The sequence below is a fragment of the Anser anser genome (genome assembly GCF_964211835.1).
Source record: "Anser anser genome assembly, chromosome: 2".
NCBI lineage: Eukaryota > Metazoa > Chordata > Aves > Anseriformes > Anatidae > Anser > Anser anser.
In genome coordinates this window covers 73,460,467-73,473,068 of record NC_139721.1, presented here as the reverse complement: position 1 = coordinate 73,473,068, position 12,602 = coordinate 73,460,467, and the positions used below count along the sequence as shown (strand labels likewise).

General features: G+C 42.4%; 1 protein-coding gene across 11 annotated transcripts in view; it reads left to right on the top strand.

Annotated features, from left to right (window-relative positions):
• The first annotated feature begins 1,968 nt into the window (after nucleotides 1-1,968).
• IKZF1 (IKAROS family zinc finger 1) overlaps nucleotides 1,969-12,602 on the top strand; it is a 73,844-nt gene continuing 63,210 nt past the window's right edge. The window contains exons 1-2 of one of the 11 annotated variants that reach the window (XM_083822361.1): nucleotides 1,973-1,990; nucleotides 2,660-2,819. The gene's annotated coding sequence lies outside the window, so the exon portion shown is untranslated. Of the gene's footprint in view, nucleotides 1,991-2,529; nucleotides 2,820-3,390; nucleotides 3,586-5,418; nucleotides 7,722-12,602 lie in introns of those variants that run through there. The other 10 variants (XM_083822362.1, XM_083822367.1, XM_083822364.1 and 7 more) reach the window with 10 other exon arrangements.

Genomic DNA, 12,602 nt, shown 5'->3' with positions numbered 1-12,602 from the left:
CCAAAATGCCTATATGTACATAATAAAACCAGAATGATGGGACAGATCAAGAAAAGGACAGGTGGAATCCAATATAAGGTGGCTTAAGAGCAAGGTGAGTAAGCAATACAGTGAGGAATCGGCATAGCAATGCAAGGAGGAAAATGACACAATCAAATTAATGCAAAAGGAAGAAGACTTTGGTTCTGACACTTCATATTTACGTGTTAGTAGCAGAGGTGGTATTTCCCCTGGTGTGTAAGGAGAGGAAATCATGGACCTTTGAGATGCTAGTGAGGTAAAAGCATTACAGCTTTGCTAAAAGGTGAAGGAGTACTTTGCTGAACTCAAAAAATATGAGACTGTGGTATAATGGATCAAAAATCTATAAACAAAGGAAGATCCATGAAATGTTAGACATTATGCGGAATGGAAACAGTGACACCTATTAACTAGAGCCTCTGGGCACTACGTACAGTAAAGATTGTGGAACAAAGCTGGTCACACTTAGTGTTACCGTAGAATTCATTGTTTGGGGGAGATTTCTGACTGTAAAAATCACCATCCATTACCCATTTGTGCCTCCGGAAATTTAGCACCTTTCAGGTGATAAACCTTCACCATCCTCATATTGACCAGAATTTCTGTTTTCCGAACTGAACGAGAACTACTCACACAACAAATTTACAATCCCACAAGCAAATCCCATGGACATTGTGCCCAGGCCATCCTCTGAAAAATTAGGGCTGGAACATAAATCTTGCAGTGGAGCAGCAACAGGAGCAGGAGCACCTGTCCGCTGCATTCCAGTTGTTGTAAAGAATGTGAATGATCTGTGCATAAAGCTTCTCTGCTGATTCTCTGTTTATAACACTTCTCTGGTTTATTTTTCTGCTTCCTCCTCCTCGTCATTGGCCTGACAGTGGACTGAAGAAGCATGAATGCAACACACTGTCCATTTTGAGGACTGTTTGGTAAGACTGCTATAAGAAAGCAATGGATGGAGAATGGTAATACACTTCAATAGAAACATTGTACCTCCTGCAATAAAAATTACTGTTTGTTATTAGGAAAGAATCTGAAGAAAAGCTTTGACTGTACAACCATGTTAGATGCTTCCCACAACAGAACTGATAGCAATGGGAAAATATCTGTAGTAGGTTTGGTCTGAGAAGTTTTAGCTGGTAACACATTAGATGACTGTAAGGCCAGTTGTCCTTTTCCCTGTGCATTGCCCTACCTTATATCTTTTGCAACCCGCTTTGGCTCATACAAAATTCCCAGTGATGTCAGTGGAAATACTGCAGGAAAAAGGACCGCAGGAAAGATGACTGGCTCCTAAGGCAAGGGTCTGAGTATATGTCTGCACCTACAGCTTAGCAGACCTGCTTGAACTGGCATCACTGGGACATTGTGGTTCTCCTCAGGCATCCACTGCTGCTGTCCCTGCAAGGAGCCTGCCAGCAGCTGTTAACTCCCATGGGCTTCAGCCATAAAGGGATCCTCACAAGATCTTCTGAGTCCCGAGGGCTCCTATGAGCCGATAACAAACCTCAGCGCAGCGACGTGCGGAAGATGCTAGACATCTCACAAGATATAAATTCAGCAGGATCAGCTCGCCTGTGTCCAGCAACTTGATTCTGACCTTAAATACTCTTATCAAACGCTTAACGAGAAATTGTGGCTTGTGTAGTGTGAAATCTGCCTTTAAGAGTGCGTGCCGAATCGGCTTCCCCCCATCAGCTGGGGCAGGCTCAGAACCGCTGACCTGCGGGCTCTGTGGGAGCTGGAAGGCAGAAAAGCCTCAAACAGCTTCTGAAAGCACGGCTCTCCTGCGAGATGTCAGCCCTTCCACTTCAGAATATCCGGGCAGGACACGTGCATCTGGGGAAAGCTGCCGCGTCCTCGAGTTAACCAGCTTCCACTTTCCAAGAGGGCGGTCAGCCAAGTTCTCCTTGCCCGTGTTCCCCAATCTCGCTGAGGCAGAGCCCCCTGGATTTCCTGGAGAAAGGTACTAACTGCTTAGGGCACGGTGGCACCTTTTCCTGAATTTGTATGTTTCTTTCTTTCTTCCTTTTAAATGTCTGTTTCCCTATACGCAAACCTGCTGAAACATGTGGGGGTCTTCTGGAATAAATAAGAGGAAAATTTGGCTCTGGGTTTAGACCCGGTGAGACCCGTAAGGTGTGCTCACGAGCGGTGACAAAAGGAGGGCTCTGCGTTTTGGCCAACATGCACTGAGGAAAACCACTGCTTATAAAACTCAGAAGCACCCGAGCATACCTGGCTCTCCTGGAGTGCACCCAGGTATCACCCGCTCCGTGCACACACGGCAGTGGTGTCTGCAGAGCTTCCTAGGGGGAAGGAGTGCTTGCGGTAAACCCCCAGGTGCAGCCCTGCCGCTGCTGTCCTGAAAGCAGCCCGGCTTTGCGTTGGAGACCTTATTTTGTCACACAGTATAAAATTTTAGTAAGGGAGCTGTTAGGAGAAGCTTACATTACAGGGCCCTCATCTTTCAGATGCTTACACGCTGCCTCACTTTGCGTCTCCGACCTGTCCCTTGCAAGTCACCGAGGTTACTCACACGCGTAGTTACCCACACGCCGATGGGTTCTGTACCATGAGAGCGCAGATGAGGATAGGATGTGAGAAAGGAAGTATTATTGTCCTCTTCTCGCAGATGAGGAACTGAGGCACGGCCAAAACGAGGGCCCGATCCTGCACGGCCGCTAACTGCGCTCAGCCGCCGAGCATGTGAGCCGCTTCCCCCGGGCTCGCCGTGCCCCCCGAGCGCCCTGCAGGGTCTGCATCGCGGCGCCCGGCTCTCGCACCGCTTTTCGGTGAGTTACTTCGGATCCGGCGCCGGAGTCACTCCCCGCTGCCTCCCGCAGCCCCGACCCGGCCGGGGGGAGCGGGGACCCCAAAGGTGCCGGGGAGAAGTTGGTGGGAGGGTGAAGGCGGGGGGGTGGAGGCTGGGGGCCAGCGGTAGGCAGGTCCGTCCGTCCGTCCGTCTGTCCTCCCTCCCTCCCTCCGCTTTCCTTCCTTGCCTCCCCCATCCCGTTTTTTTTTTGGTTTTTTTTTTTTTTTTCTTTTTTTGGCTTAAAACGCCGTCGGGGAGCGGAGGCGCTGGCTCCGGGAGCGCTGCCTTCACGGAGCCGAGCGGAGGTGCCCCTGTTCCCATCATCTCCCATCATCTCCCATCACCTCCCCATCTCCCATCATCTCCCCATCTCCATCTCCCACCATCTCCCATCATCACCCCATCCTCTCCCCTCTCCCCGCCTTTCAGCCCCCGTGGCTCTGCTCCGGCAGCCTCATCCCGGGGACCTGCCAAATTAGCGGGGCGTTTCAGGGAAGCGCAGCTGCCGGGGGAGCCGCTGACTGCCACAAGTTTTGTCCCTTGTCACCCAGCCGGGGGGCTCCGCCGCGGGGTGTCCCCCCCCCCCCCCCCCCATCCCGCTCTGCCGGCGCTGCCGGAGAAGATGCGCGCGGGCACCCGGTGTGCGAGCCCTGTCCGCCGCGGCACTTGCTTCCGAGGAAACTTTTAATTTTGCGCCTCAAGAGACGGACTGCTTCTTGGATTACTTTCCTGCCGTGGTCCAGAAGGTAGGGTAGCGCTGCCAGGCGCTCTGCGCCCACGGTTCTTACATGTTGGGATGGCGAGAGTACTGTGTCGGGAAACATTTGTGCCTTAGGTTTGCAAGTGTTCTCAGGAAAGGGATGTTTTGTGGAATGCAACAGTTCCTGGACTAGCATGGCCACTAGCTTCAACTCTGTGAATGACTGTAAAGGACGGTAGTGTTGGTTTTTCTTTTTCTTTTTCTTTTTCTTTTTCTTTTTCTTTTTCTTTTTCTTTTTCTTTTTCTTTTTCTTTTTCTTTTTCTTTTTCTTTTTCTTTTTCTTTTTCTTTTTCTTTTTCTTTTTTTTTCTTTTTCTTTTTCTTTTTCTTTTTCTTTTTCTTTTTCTTTTTCTTTTTCTTTTTCTTTTTCTTTTTCTTTTTCTTTTTCTTTTTCTTTTTCTTTTTCTTTTTCTTTTTCTTTTTCTTTTTCTTTTTCTTTTTCTTTTTTTTTCTTTTTTCTTTTTTCTTTTTTCTTTTCTTTTTTCTTTCTTTTTTTTCTGTCTTTTTTCTTTTCTTCTCTTTTTTCTCTTCCTTACATTAGGTCTTCTTACACATAGAAGCGCAAATAGCATTTTCACAGGATTTTGTGCAAGGATAAGAAGTTAGAAGGAGAGACCTTCCTGACCAGATAGTTTTCTTTTCAATAAGTAGACGCCACAGAGGTTGTGTGCATATGCATTTATTGTCCAGCAGTTCAAAACAAAAAGGTATCTAATCCTGATTATAATTCATGCCTTCACCTTTACAACCCATTTGCTAGACTTTAATAACCCAGTTTTAAAATTAAAGGCTGCAGTGCATTGTAAGGGTCAAATCCTTTAAAAGACGCACTCTGCTAGCTTTCAGTTGACTGCTCACATCAGTAGTTACTCGCGTGAACAAGGGAGTACCAAATAGTATGTCTGTCTGTTAAACATAAATGATCATTGAAATGTAGTGAAAACTGTTAATATATTGCAGTGAGAATCCTTCCAAATACTTTGAAAGACTTTATCTGAATCACCTCTACAGGCGGATGTTGTGACCAGCTTGCTGCGCTGCTCTCGCCTTGCTGTTGAATCACATAGTTTAAGGGGCTGGGAGTTTTCCTGAAATTGAGAAATTTGAGGATGGAGTGCCTTGCTTATATGAAAGGGTAGTTTCTTCTGAATTTCACAGATCACAGTTTTACCCTTAACTAATTTTATTTATACTTACTCTTCTTCTATTCTCTAATGAGAGAAAATTTAAGACAAAAAAAAGTGAAAATAGATTTAAGTTACCATGCAAAGGCCCAATATTCCTCTTCATGGGTTAATATAACAGTAGCAAACAGTAGTTCATCCTATGTGCCTTTTCCAAAAGGTGTCATCTCTCCCACGTAGAAGACTCTTTTTAATAATGACAAGCTTTCCTTTGATTTTTAACTCATAAATGTTTGTTTTAAAACTGAGTGGAACTATACTGCTGAGACTGCAATATATCCCCACTTGCTCCTTTCCTCCCTGCCCACCCACCCCAAAGGACACCTCAATTCTGAACAAAGCTCTTCCAAGCTGCAGTATGATGGGCTTTTTGCCTTATTGCTGTATCAAAGCCTTTGAAACTGCTGCATGTGGACATGAGAAACCAAGCGTAGACCATGTGCAAGTACTCTTAAAATGATAGCTGTCCTTAGCAGAACTGCATGGGGAAGCGTCCAAAATACTGCAGAGCTCTGCACTTTCCTTAGTTCATGTTTCAATTATCCCAGACTTGCTTCCAACCCTAAAACCCTAAAGATTTTCTCACAAATATTAAAATTGGTGACTATCCATATGTTTGGGGGGGGGGGGGGAGATAGGGTGAGTACATTAACCTAAACCCAGAACTCAATATACTGCAAGTCTAAAAACAATAAGAAATAGAAATGATGTGCCTTAAGAGGAGGTGAATTTAAGATAAAAAGCCAGGAGAAACCAGGCTTATCCACTGAGAATATCCAAGCGATCCATACAGAGGTCGGTGGCAGCCCAGTGCTGGTCATCCTCAGGAGCCAGGGTTTCAAAGCTAATGCTCTCTGTTTATCCGCGAGAGTCACCCACCTTCTGGGTATGACTTCCAGGGGAAGTAGCAGGCAGGCAGAGGCATAACGTTGGATTTTGTTACTGTCCTAACTCAGCCCAGAAGGACCTGTGGACCCCGGTGAGGAACGAGTGATCACGGATCTCTCTGACCCAACACAGTGATGGGAAGACAGGGCATGGGGCTAGCTTATCTCCTTGCCCTTTGTGTCCACGATAACTTGGAGGAGCTTAGGCATTGCTCCTATACACATCGTTTGTCCGGGCCGAGGACATCTCAGGCTGGCTGCCCAAGTCCCCGTGAGCATCATGAGCTTACGGGTTTTTGTAGGTCACACGCGCAGGGGTGGCAGCGGAGAGAAGCCGGTCGTACACCTGTGACTTCCCACCTGCACTCCTGGCTGCCCGTGCTCGCTCTGGGAATAGTCTGGTGGCATGTCCCATTATGCAAGCACGAATGATGCCTTTGTCATTTGTGTTACATGCAGCGCGCAATAAAAAGGTGATAGTCTCCATCCCTCCGTTACCGTAGCAGTTTTTCTTTCCCTTGTGGAGGTTAATACCGAAAATCTGGTTTGCTTGCCACTTCCACCACATAGCTATGCAGAAATGTAAGTGCAGAATCAATCCACAGAGTTTTACAACAATACAAAACTTGTTTCTCATAGTTAAAATTAGATAACTGCAAAACAAAGCCAAAAAAAATTCCAGACATTTTATTTGAGCTTAGGTACTTCTCACACTAACAGTGCAACCTTACAGAAAACAAGGAAATGCGTCCAGTTTGTATTTAAGCAACAGAAAATGAGGAAGGGCATAATGAATTGTATGCTAGATCTGGCAGATCATTTTTGGCAGCTTTTTTTTTTCTTAAAGTCCAGAGGATATCAAAAGTCATGGATCACAGCCTAATTGTGTGGCTCCTCGTCAGGAAAAACTTCCACCGAGGACTTGTGGGATTTTATTTATATGTTTTATGTGTAAAAAGAGCTGGGTCCACAGTGGATTTTATTGTTTTACAGTCAAGATTCACATATGTACTTGATTACATTTTGACCAGTCATTATGTTCTACTATTATTAAAAGTAATAGAATTAGACCAAAGAAAACATAATAAAGTAGTAAAATGCAGTGTAGCAACAATGGGGTCTTTAGAAAAAGTTGTCATCTTTATGCGTGTAGAGAGGGATATGTTGCCGACATTGTAATGGACTCCCATGGAATTCCCCTTTCAAATCGACAAACCCCACTTTTCTAGGAAGTATAAGATCACCCAGATGAAAGGTTTGGGAACGTTTTCTTCACAGAATCAAAAAAGAAGGGGGAGTGGAGGAGGTTGCACTGCTGGAAAAACATCAGATGGTTAAATGCGTTTGCTAGATACATTCGGAAGAATACCAGGAATCTATTGTATCAGTTGAACAGTGTGAGGTGAGGACTCTTTTCAGTTTTTCTGGGAATATGATTCTTTGGGATTTTTATTTTTTTTTTAATGCCTGCCACACAACGCAGGAGTCAAAAGAAGAAAAATTTACTCCTCACTGGCATTTTTTCTTTAATCCAAAGATTTATATATATTTTTTTATCTATTTTCAAGTTGGAGAGCTACAGCATTTAGAGAAAAGTTTGAATTCCATCCGAAGCAAGACAGGCAGCCTTGGACTTCTCGGTTTTATGTCAGTTTTTAAACAGGAGGCTACTTTAAGTACCTTCCACTCATCCAAGGAGGCTGCACAAGTTTCACCTCCCTAGTGGCTATCCAGCAAAACTGACTTCAGCTGGGAAACTCCCTGCTTCCAAGGTCAGCCACGGTGCGTTGTCCCTAAGACTGTAATCTATACATAAACATAACATCAGCTCGGAGTCAGCAAGAGTTTTGTTTGCTCCCTAAACTTAAACAGCATTATGATAGCCCCAGAGGCTGTGCTGTGATGAATCTTTATTAAAAACCCAACAACGTTTGCCTCACCCTTTTCCTTTAAGACCCACCTTCCTTGATGCTTTAAGCTCGTGGACAAGAAGAGGCTGCAGGTTTTTTGCACTGGGCAGGTCACTGCCAAGGCAGTGTGGTGACTGCAAAGGTAGGTCCTAGTCCTGGAAAGATACATGCATGTTCTTAACTTTATTTGTACCACTGAAAATTCACGTGGATGGGACAATGCAGGTTTGGGACCTTCATGGCACACTTGTGCTTCTGGTATAAATGCCTCAAAGGGCTCAGATTGCAGTTTTGAAGAGCATTCACACTGGAATTGTCTTTTTTTTTTTTTTTTTTTTTTTTTAATATGGGAAGTGTCTACTACTTCTTTAGCTTATTTTGAAATATATTACATCCGAATGATTTAAATTTCTTCTTCTGATCCCAGTTGCTCTAGCTTTCTCAGTAAAAGAAAAACTTGTTCTGTATGATAGGTTTGATTCCCTGCTGCATTGCTTCATTTTTCTGCTTGTGTCAACTCACTGAGAACAGTGGAGTAATTGCAATATAAAGCTGGAATTGTCAGTAGTGGATTGGGTCCAAAATATTTGCAAAAGCAAAATGAGTTAACTGAAAAATGTAGTGTGGAGAAACTTGCTAATTCATTTCAATTATAGTAATTTTAGGAGTTATTTTTAGGTTTATTTGGAAAAAAAAAAATCACACAGATCTTTAATATGCTTATTCAGGCTGATAATGTCCTTTAATAATCCGTAACAGCTTGAACAGTTTGGAGAGAAATTAGGAAGCAATTCTGAGATCGTGAAGCAGAGTTATTGAAACCTCCTATAATTTGGACAAATCGACTACTGATATATTGTTGGGGATACTTGGCAATAACAATTCGAGACATAAAGAGGCCCTTTTATTTTTTCTCAGTTGCATATTTAGATATGCATTGCTAAAGACATCCTCTGCTTTTAAGCCGTACGTATGTATATACATGAATACAAAAAGTTCAGTTTTGCATCTGCTACTTGCTTTCTTTCGAGTGAGAGCTCTGGAAGAATATCCAAGAGCTCCGTTTGGTCACTGGAAAATGTGCAGTGTTCTTAGATTGAGTGCCTCAATTTACACATCTCACCTTTTTTAGTCAGTTTATTTGTATGATGGAAATGTGTGCATTTTCCCTGTCATGGCAAATTTATTTCTCTTTTCTTCACTAAAAATCAAGCAAAAAGGTGACAGAGTTTAATGAGTTAATAAAACGTGGCCTTAATTAGGAAAATTACCTTCATATTTTTCTCATATTGTGCAACTAATTTTAATGATTGGTTACAGTTCAAAAACTAGAAGGAAGAACCTTTTTCATATTTGCAAGGATTTCGAGTCCAGCCATTTGCACACAGTCACTAAAAGACCTTTTAAAAATCCCCTTTAACTACAAATTGTTACAAAAATATGGGTCAGTACAGTAGAATGTTAGAAGGAGTACATATGGAAAACACATACATGCATACAAGATACACTCTTTATCATTTGTCAGTGCTTGTACAAAGAATTCCCAAACAACTGAGAATTATGTAGGATCTCTGAGACAACTTTTTTTACACCCTCACAATTGTTCACTAACATGGAAATTAATTTTACATGTGCCAGACATACAAATGTTTCAAATCTGTACTGTTAGCAGAGTTCTTTTCTTAATCTTGTGTGTTGAATTACAGAGCTTCCTTCATTTTGCAGACAGGAGCTCTCCATTGAAATTTGACTGTATGCTTATAATTGTATTGTCAGTTCGTGTAGTTAACCAGAATTTACACTAGGCAGGAATGGAGAAGTGATTGAATAAACTAAACATCTCCCTAGACTTCATAGAAAACTCTGAATATGGAATTAATGGAGAGGGAGAAGAATAAAGGGAGAAAAAATGATCCACTTGGTTTTAACCTTTTTTATTTTTAATGCAATCTTTTAAAAGACCTGGGGGGTGTTTTTAAAACAGCATTGGAAGGACACTGAAGTGCTAATTGTGATTCTCTGTTTTTAGTTTTCAGAAAAGGACCACCCCCCATCTTTGTAGTTATTATTTACATTGAGCAGTGTGATGAGGCGGAAATTAAAAATAGAATTAAAATGGTTCTAAAGTAGAGTCATTCACAGAGATTGTGAAGTCTAGCATATTAAATTACAATAATAAAGCTAATTATCAGCTGCTTGCTGAGATATTGAACACTTTTAATTAAAACTAGTTTGTAGGATTCTAGCAATTTTCTTCAAGTATTTCCACTGGTTGTGCAATACATACTACTTTTTACCCACATTTGACAGCCTTCCTGTTTTGTGCTCAGTCATTTGTAGTAGGTAAAAGTCATATGTGAAGGTAAAAGTCTATGGAAAAAAAAGTTACATTATTTCTTTTTTTTTTTTTTTTAAAAAAAAAAAGAAGCTCAAGATTAAATACTTCTACAGGGCTGTCCTTGTGCATCCTCTCTCTTGGTTATCACTTCAAACCCATCAACTCCAGTGGATCAAAGGGGCTTGTTTCAAGGCCATCTGGCCATGCAATGAGAAATGCAGCTGTATTACAGGTCTGTAGGTAGATGCAACTCCCAGCTTAAAAAACAAAAAGGCTGATGACGCAGTGTATATAGCCCTTATCACCTGTTGTTAATGTGCAAATTCTCCCACGGGGTACACTGTGTGCTATAGGTGTTCAGCTGGTGCTGTGTTTTCCAGGCTGCAGCCTGGTTTTGCTTTATTTACTTATTTATTCAACTTCTTCACCTGCCATGGGAGGTTGAATCTAGGACCCGTCTTCGGTGCTTTGCTTCAGTTTAGGCTGTAAAGTGGGTTGGGGTTTTACGTTTTTGCTTGCTGTTTTGGATTTTGTTTGCCAAAGCCATGGCCTACATGACTAGGAGCCAATGAGACGCGTCAGAGACCACAAAGAGGAGACACGCTCTCACACGAGCACTCAGCCAGGGCCAGCCGCTCCAGCGACCTGTGCAAGCGGTCCCTTTTCCTGCTGCCAGGCTGCTTGCACAAGTTGGGGTTGCGAAATCGGCCATTTCCGCACCGGGGCTGTGGAAGCAAGGCTGGGGTTGGCCAGGTTGCTCTTTTGTTTTATCACAGTTAACCCAGAGCTAGCGCAGCTGGAGAGTGCGTGTTCCACGCTCATTCTGTGCTTTCAAAGGCACCTGCAGAACACAGGTCCTCAGCACAAAGTTCTCACTCCCCTCCAAACTTCTCAAAAGCTCCTGTTCTCTGCTCTAAGGCTTTGTGGAAAATCGTGCGTGCGCTCGAAGAGTGTACGCAGAACAGAATTGTTCCTTCAGGGACCTTTCTGTTTACTCAAAGGCTACACCTACAAGTAGGAAACATGCAACAGGACGTGCTGTGCATTTATGTACTCCTTGCAGCACCAGAAGTAGAGCTACATATAGATGGAAGGACAGCTCTGAGTTTAGGTGTGCTGATATAAGTCCAAACGAACTCCACAAATGACTAAATTGGTGACTTCATGTCCATACCGTAATGCCACTGGGCTGAGTGTCAAGCACATCTTTTTGCAGAGAAGTCAGTAACTACATAGCTGGTAAACAAAGAAGAAAACATAATAGTTAGTCTTTGGCATTGGATTAGGTCATCTCATTGAATTATTTCGTTGGCCTTAAGACAGTAGGGTTTGTAGAAGGACTGATGTGCTTATATATTTGTTTGGATTGATAATGCATTGCATAAATGCTAAACATTCATTTTCCCAGAAAGGTTTACTTTTGAATTTGCATCATAAAGCAGGAGATGAAATAATAAACTAAGACTTGCAAGTAATTAATTTGCTGTATTCTGATAGATTGGAAAATCTTGACCTTGCAATGACTTTATCCTATTTACACACAGAATCCTAAAAGATCCCAAATTCATTTCCAGCTGTAGTTTACATTTGGAGTAAGCGAAGCAGTGCCTCAGTGATTCATGGGACCTTCTCTGACATATACTTAAGACATAGCACAAGTTGTGTTGCAGAGAGTTGCAAGGAGGGAAATCAGTCAAGTGTAAATTTTCTTTTGGGCTCAGGATGCTGCAAAATCTGGACAAATACTGGCTAATTTAAATCCAAAACTTTTGTGTGATCGTGGTCAGTAAGGTGCTTCCTTTTTTTAAAACAAAATCAGCATAGCCTTTCAGCTTTAGTGTGTGTTTATTATTAATTAGCTCAATAGCTTATGACTGCAACATTTGATTCTTTTTCCAAAACATTAGAGTAGCTTTATCTGTGATCTGGTATTTGAATTGTGAAGAGGAAAACACACAGGTTTGAGTTCTGTGCCTGAAAAGACTTCAAGAAATGGTTATATATATTTTTGGTGGGAACTTGGGAGCTCTTTCAGTAAGGGAGCAAACTTTGAAGCTCTTTGGATTCCTAAACACAAAGATCTGGTATCACCTAGGTGCTGGTCCATTTCCTGCTATAAATGAGAGCTACACGTATTCACTGTTTGTGAGTAAGACAGCTTTGGTGAGCTGCCCACCCATCTTTTGATTTCTAATGTGGGCTTCTAATGTGGGCTCCTAAGTTACCTGCTAATGCAAGCAGATGAAAGTGCATTGAAGACAGTGAAGTCGAACATGCTTCTTATGCTAGTGATAAACTTGATTCTGTAGATACAACTTGCAATGAAAAGTTGTAAAACATTTTTTTGCATGACAAAACAAAGAGAGTCCCATGTCATAAACACTTCTTAAAAAAAAATAAAAATAAAAATGTTTGTAAAGGTCTGTTAATTGACAAATTTATATCAAATAGATACTTTGGTATAAATCCTGATATCCATACGTAAGGCTGTCTTGTGCTTTCCTGGAACCTGGTGTCAATATTTCTGCTAGAGCAGAGGAGGAAAGGGAGGCAAACATAGGTCATAGCTTCCTATTCATAGATTTACTACGCCAAAGCCAAAGAGGTGAATTCCACTTTTAGCACTTAAAATTTAGCCCAGGCCACGTTATGCCCAAGTCCTGTTTGAAAAACAAGGTAACGATA